Here is a 455-nt window from a genome sequence, read left to right as displayed (position 1 = left end):
GGGACACCTAGGTTGCTTCCATCTCTTAGCTATTGTGAAAAGAGCAGCAACAAACATGGATGTACAAGTGTCTCTGCAATAGGGCGAGTTCTTTGGGTATATGCCAAGGAGTGGTATAACTGGGTCAAATGGTAGGTTCATTTGTAGTTTTTTAAGAGTTCTCCACACTGCTTTCCATAGGGGCTGAACCAGTTCGCAGCCCCACCAGCAGTGGATGAGTGTACCCCTTTCCCCACATCCCCTCCTACATTTGATGTCATTTGTTTTCTTGATCTTAGCCAGTCTGACTGGGGTAAGGTGAAATCTTAAAGTGGTTTTAATTTGCATTTCCTTGATTATTAGTGATGTTGAACATCTTTTAAATGTTTCATAGCCACCCTTACTTCTTCTTTTGAAATCTTTCTGTTCATATCCTTAGCCCATCTTTCAGTTGGGTTGCATCTTGTCTTGGTTCT

Source organism: Nannospalax galili, unplaced genomic scaffold (assembly GCF_000622305.1).
Source record: "Nannospalax galili isolate Female #2095 unplaced genomic scaffold, S.galili_v1.0 scaffold75, whole genome shotgun sequence".
Lineage (NCBI taxonomy): Eukaryota > Metazoa > Chordata > Mammalia > Rodentia > Spalacidae > Nannospalax > Nannospalax galili.
This window is presented reverse-complemented; position numbering follows the sequence as displayed.